The sequence below is a fragment of the Peromyscus eremicus genome, chromosome 14, assembly GCF_949786415.1.
Source record: "Peromyscus eremicus chromosome 14, PerEre_H2_v1, whole genome shotgun sequence".
NCBI lineage: Eukaryota > Metazoa > Chordata > Mammalia > Rodentia > Cricetidae > Peromyscus > Peromyscus eremicus.
In genome coordinates this window covers 37615182-37621051 of record NC_081430.1, presented here as the reverse complement: position 1 = coordinate 37621051, position 5870 = coordinate 37615182, and positions in this window count along the sequence as shown.

Sequence of the window (5870 nt, the reverse complement as noted above, 5' to 3'; positions counted from 1 at the left end):
CTCGAACCCTAGGCCAAAGGAAACCCTTTTCTCCTTAAGTTGCTTTTGTAAAGTACTTGATCACAGCACCCAGAAAAACAGCTCACACAGTAGAACTGATTTCTTCCAAGCCGCTCTCCTTGGTTCACAGCACAGCGCCTTTTTCTGTCAACATGGTCTTTTCTGGGCATGTGTCTGTGTCCAAAGGTCTTCTCCTTGTAAGAACACAAATCATCTTGGCATAGATCCCATTCAAACGACCTCCTTTTTAATTCATAGCCTCCTTAAAGACTGTAACTCCAATTCTAGTTTTATTTGGAGGAATTGGGGGGTTAAGATTTCAATATGTGAATTTGGGGTGCACAGTTCCACCTTTAACATCTCCTCACTCCCTCCTCCTTACTTGGTCCTCTCTCCCATGTTTGCAGCTGCTAGAAGACCCAGAGTCCTTGTCTGTTCTCATCATCATCACAGATCAAGTCAGACAGAAGTAGGCTATTCTTACACACACCACCTTCCACTTGGTTCAAAGCCCATAGCCATCTCTCCCTCCAGCCCCTACCATCAGATTTCCACACTCCGAGGAGTGGGATCCCAAGCGCCAAGCTCACTGTCCCCTTTCCCTTCCTACCCTGGTGATGCATTCCCCCCTCCCCCACCCCTGCTCAGCCCATCTCAGGATGACCACATTTAGGAAACCAAAATGACCTATTTAGGCTGTGACCCACTTAGAAGAGAAATGCCAGTCACACTGTCCAGAAAGGGGAAAACAGATGACCGCAGATGCAATTGATGGCAGATCAAAGGGGATGTGAGACAAGCCTTCAGTGGCTCACCCACCACAGATGCTACTTGCAAAGCATCCTGAAGGAGGGCTCCTAAAGAAACACGACCGATTCCCAGGGAGCCCCCACCCCTGCCGCAAGCCTGCTGTGACATCTGAGTACTGTGTGGGGCTTGCCAGCCTTGTAAGTGGCCTGGAAATGAATGGAATGGGTTTCAGTTGGCGTTCTTTGTTTGGAGATGGGACGAGCATCTCTAGGCATCCAGAGCAAATAGTCTCCTCTCAAGAACCGTGACAGTTCATTACACAGACACGCAAACTGAGGCATCAAGGGGAATCCTCGTTCGCCAGCCTTCTCTAACTTCCTCAGATCAAGAAAGAGCAGGATTTGTCTGGAGGCGGCTGAATTGGAGTCTTCAGTGGTTGAAGTCAATATGGGTAAATACCTGACTCACAAGACTGTCTTTCCTTTTCTATGGGAATGGTCCCTTTCCCAGGGGTCTCTGTGTCTGTCCCTAGCACCTCTGAGCCAATCCCAAGCCCATTAGATTCTCCATTGGGAGTTTAAGTCTTCAGAAGATTAGAAAACAGAGGGTGGATGTCTTTCAGACCCTACACTGCTGAGCTCTGGACAGAACCCAGTAGCCAGTCTCTATCCACAGAAACTCTCTGGGGGAAGAAAGTAGAAGAAGAGTACAGAGGTGAAGGTCAAGGAAAGAGGAAGTCACAGCCCACAACGACCATGACCAGCAAATGTGGCAGAGCTCATAGGCAAGGCCAGAGGATATGCAGACCAGTGTAATCCCAATTTGCTTCTGAGACAGGGAATCCCGGGAGGGAAAGCTTCTCCCAGATGCAAGTTCAGCCACATCAAAGTCCTCTCCTCTGCCCTGACCAGGAAAGACCCAAAAGCCCACTGCTCTTTCACACCCAGCTAGCTTGATACAGCCTCCACATAGCCCTTGAGAGCCCAAAAATAGTCCCCAGGGAGGCACCACTTGAGCTTAATTGCTTAGCAGTTTGTCTTCAGTGTTCATCCATGTTGTAGTATGCACCCCAGTCTCTTTCCTTTTCATATTCCATTGTTTGCAGACACCTAATTTAACCGCTCACATATCCATGAACACTCAGGTTACGTCAACATTTGGTTGCTGTGGAAAATGTTGTGAATATGAGTGAACAAGTACCTGTTCAGTGTCCCTGATCTCAGTTCCTCTTGGGTGTACATGCCAGGTTAGAATTTCTGGAGCATATGGTCATTCTGTTCCCTAATTATGATAAATCATCACATTTCCCCTTGTGGCCATACCATTTTACTTTCCCACTAACAGTGAACAGAGTTCAATGTCTACACATCTACCAATTGATTTTTTTTTTTTTTTTTGGTTCTTTGTTCATAGCTATCTCAATGGATGAGCTTTAAAGAAAAATATCCAGTGGTGAGGTCTGGAAACTACTAGAATAGAATCTGTCATCTTCCCAAGATTCCTTATATTCCTCTCACCCCATCCAAACTCACCAGCAGATGCAGGCTGAGGGAGCTCTCCTTTGGTCACCAACCCTCTACCCCTGGCTACATCCCAACAGATCTGCAGCTTCGCATCATTTAGGCTTTGAATCCAGCCTGCTTGCCTCATACATTTGAGACTCTGGCTGCCAGCCTGCCAGGCTACATACCATCAGGAAGTTACAATTTAAGCTTAAGTCTTGAGGCCTCTCTGGCTTGGGATCCCCAAGAGGGAGAGTGCTGTCACTGCAGAGGCAATTTTCAGAGTGAGGAGGTTCTGGGTCACCTCCTCTTCCTGGCCAGATGTTCCCAGGCCTAACACCTGGTTGCCTCAAGAACCATTGCAGCACAAAAACAGTTGAGTCGAGGAGTCTCTTGCTCAAAACTACCGCACGGATGTTCATCAGCTATATAACTTTAGGATTTATAGGAGGCTGAAGATTGGTTCCATCTAAAGAGTTCACAGCAGAAGCCTGTAAATACCTACTTTGCACGATGTATTAGTGAATTTTGAATAGCTGTGACCAAATAACAGATAAAAGTATCTTAAGGGGAGTTTGTTTTTTTGTCTCACAAATTCAGAGGATTTCATCATCATAGCTGATTCCAGTGTTTCTGACTTATGATGAGACAGAGCATGTAGCAGGGTTTTCACCTCCTGGAAGGCAGGAAGGAGAGAGGGATGAGGATACAGGAAGACATCAGAGCAAGGTACCATTAGCATCTCTTTAAAGACCAAGGAGAAAACTGACCCGCAGTTAGGAATAGTCATTGCCAGGGGCCATGCCATTGTAAATGGCAGAGATAAGACGTCAGTCCACAGAGCTTGGCTCTAGAGCTAAAAACCTGTGCTTTTAGTACCAAGCAAGGCTGAAACAGGTACCCTGGTTATAGATGAGGATGTCTGAGATCTTGCCTGCTGGTAGAAAAACCCAGATCTCCTAAATCCATGGCTCCCTCAACATTGTGCCTGACTGTAGAGCCCACAAAACACACTCAGGCAGAGAGATGAGAGCAGGTCAGGCTGCCCCCTTCCTCCTAGGACTCAGCTCTCAATGCACCCTCCTGCCCTCAAACCTGCCTTCCTAACTCCTCTTATCTTCAAAGGAAGAGAAATAAATTAACCACATCAGTGTCTTTTCTCCTCTTCTACCCAACCTCACCACCTCTGTCTTTGGCTTGCCAGCATCCACTGCCAGCCATCCAAAATCACAGTGTTCGGAAAGCTGAGCACCATTGTCTTGGTGGATGCCTAAATCCCAATTCCTCCACACACGTTTTTCTTTTCAGAGGAGGAAATAAGCCTTTATGGGTGTTAGTACATTTATGAGTTTAAATAAAAACAACTACATCTCTATTGACTGTAGTTATTATGCTCCATTTTGTGAAATGTAAGTGCCACAAATAAAAATGGATTGGCTGGAGTCGGTGTACATCAGTTCCAATAATGACATCGTCAGTCCCATCATGTGTATGTTTCAGTTAATGTTCCCTGGGCTTGCAGAAAAAGAAATGGAATGCTTCATGGAGCATTTTCTAAGTGCTCCAGGTAGATGTGAATGTTTATTAGTGTCATGAAATTCATCTGGCAGGCAAAGCCTGGACTTCACAGAAAAGGCCAGAGTGCCATCACCTTCAGACCGGACAGAAAGTGCACCCCAAACCATGGGGTGTATATACAGAACCTGCTATACATGACACCTGGGCCAGGAATGAATAGTTATGACACAGACCTCTGACTTACAATGGCTCAATGAATGACTTTCTGATTTTACAATGAAGTGAAAGCAATATGTATTCAGTAGAAACCATACTTAAAATTTTCAATTTTTATCCTTTTTATGCCAATATGTTATAATACTCTGCCTTTTTGATGGCTGAGTGGAAGGAATGTGTCTAAGTATTTGCATGTAGGTAGATATGGGGTGCATATGCACCTATGAACATGTGTGTGCACATGGGGACCAGAGGTTGATGTTAGGTATCTCTCTCAATTGTTCTCCACTCTGTTTGTTGAGATAGGGTCTCTTGCTGATTCAGCTAGTCTAACTAGCCAGTCTACACTGGATATCCCCTCTCTCGGCCTTCCTGGGATTACAGGTGGGGCACTATATCTCTCTGGCTTTCATGTGGGTCCTAGGGATCTGAATTGTGGTCCTCACACTTGCCCAGCAAGCACTTCATCCACTGATCTATCTCTCCTGCACAATATGTAGTAACACTCTCGCAGTAAAGAATAGCAGCTGGAAACTGGAGCTTCCAGTCAGCTCTGCAATCGTGACAGGAAGCAACCGGTACTCCAAGGTGTAGTGTGTGGCTGAGCTATGGTGTTTGGTAGTTCACATAGACGCAACATGGTTTGGTGTACGATAGAGTCAGCTTGACTCCACCATGAGTCAAGGCATCTGTTCTTGTTTAGATCTGTCTTCCGAGGGCAATGTGGCTAATAGAAGGAAGAGTCTCTCTGTGTTTTGATCCTCTCTGATTTCTTAGCTGGATTGAGCAGATGGCCCTTAGCACGGGACCACCTGTATTCAAACCACAGCCCCATCTTTAGTGATCAAACACAGTGGAACATCAAGTGCGCAGGAGCATTTGTTCGAGGTCTGAAGTTAAAGTGTAAACTCTAGGACCCTCTGGAGTCGGCCGTTCCTCTAGAACCTCATGGTTTTCATCTCATCGATGCTATGGAGATAGTAGGACCTGCTCTTTAGAGTTGCTGTGATAGTTAAATCTTAAAAATTTACATAATGTGCTCAGCTCTGGTTCTGGCATTTGGTAAGTCTCAGTGTGAGGTGCCACCAGCGTCCATGTGCTGGACACCTCTTATGTGACACTTCCGTTCAGTCTCCTCTTATTCCAGGCACTGCTGCAGCAACAAGGTCATTGTCCCCACTGCCGGGGTCACACAGGTGCGACCTGAGAATCCAATAACTTTAGATCTATGCTGGGGCTTCTCACCTCCCACCCCAAACATGCTGTTTGGAAGGAAGGAAGGCCTTTTGCTAACATGCATGAATAGATGCATTGACATCACAGTCGCGTTCACACAGTGGGGAGGACCTTCAACCGCTGTACTATGGCAGAACCTCATTCTTCACAAAGACATGACGATGTTCTATCCCAAGACTATTTCGTCCATTCTCTATTGGCATGACCAAATACCAGACCGGTTGGCTTGCAAAGAATACAGGTTTATTTGGGTCCCAGCTCCAAAGCTAGGAATTCCAAGAGCGTGACACCAACCACTGGTGAAAGCTTTCTTGCTACATCACACAGTAGAGAGCCTCTAATGAAGGCAGCTTAGATAAGAAAGAGACAAGCTGCTTTTTATAAGAAACAAGTTGAACATAAACTATGCACTTTCTCGTCTCGGTAGCCGAATACCTGGCAAAGGCAATGGTTTGGGCTTATTCCAGCTTCTAGTTTGAGAATCGATTATGTTGGGCAGGACATGGCAGCAGGGGCTTGAAGCAGCTGGTCCCATTGCCTGAGAAGTCAGGAAGCACAAATCAATGAATGGTGACAATCAACTTAATTTCTTTTTTTTTTATTCAGCCCAGGACCCCAGCCCATGGAGTTATACTGCCCACACAATTG